The sequence below is a fragment of the Sinocyclocheilus anshuiensis genome, unplaced genomic scaffold, assembly GCF_001515605.1.
Source record: "Sinocyclocheilus anshuiensis isolate Anshui unplaced genomic scaffold, SAMN03320099.WGS_v1.1 scaffold1024, whole genome shotgun sequence".
NCBI lineage: Eukaryota > Metazoa > Chordata > Actinopteri > Cypriniformes > Cyprinidae > Sinocyclocheilus > Sinocyclocheilus anshuiensis.
This window is the reverse complement of record NW_015552843.1, coordinates 862,804-863,916: the sequence shown is the minus strand read 5'-3', so window position 1 is coordinate 863,916 and position 1,113 is coordinate 862,804.

The following is a 1,113-nucleotide window of genomic DNA, read 5'->3' as shown; positions in this document are numbered from 1 at the left end:
GTCTGATAATTAACACCTCTGTTTTTTTCAGAATTTAGCAGTAAGAAATTACTCGTCATCCAGTTTTTTATATCAAATATGCATTCCGTTAGTTTTTCAAATTGGTAGGCTGTTTCGCCGGGCCGCAAAGAAATATAGAGCTGAGTATCATCAGCATAACAGTGAAAGCTAACACCGAGTTTACCAGACTTCCCTTGTCCCGTTTTTTGACTGCTACGCTGATCTAACCACTGACTGATACAACAGCAGCGGTGCTGATCACTTGAGAATGATCACTGATACCTGTCATCATCCAATCACAGCCCCCCTCACGGAGTATACGCTAAGTAAATCAGAAATCGTGAACATAACTGTTCGAGGAAGGCTGCGCAATCCTCAGCCGGCTCGTCGCTCCCGCCTCACAGCCAGAGCCGTCCTTAGCTGACGCGGGGCCCGATGCGAGGTAGGGAGCTGGGCCCCCTCGGTACAATCGCGCTAACGCCAATTCTGTACGTGTTTTCACTTCAGTATATCAGTTTTCGTGAATACAAACTACTGGAGGATGATGTTATTTCATTAACATTGTCTGATCCAGGGGCCAGTGCTCTAATGGGTTCGGCCCAGCAAAAGCAGGAAATGTCTGAGGAGGGCAACGCGCAAGAGACGTGATCAGTAAGGGAAGTCATCTTTCACTATTGTAATGTTGTTAAATAGAGAATTTTTTTTTATATTTAAGTAACTAGCATAATTCTTAACCTTGGACCTTATTCTTGAAACAAAATTACCAAAAAAAAAAAAAAGCAGCCCATATTAAATCTATAAGCTGTCTTTACCCCCCCCAAGGTGATTGTCCCGTATTTTCATTTTCTGAAGTTTGCAATCCTATTTAAAACCGTTGCGTACGCAGAAAACCAGCCCTGAAAGAGGCGTACGCCACTTCCGGCGCAAAAGGTGGGATTTATAAAAACAAACTTGACGGGAAAATTTGGAATTATTGTGGAAGGTAAGACTATCACACACATCATTATATAACAGTTATCTGTATAAATTATAAAACACTATTATGACAAGGTAATGTTCAGTTTATTATATTATATATATTTATCAAAATTTATATTATCATCTCACTCATGG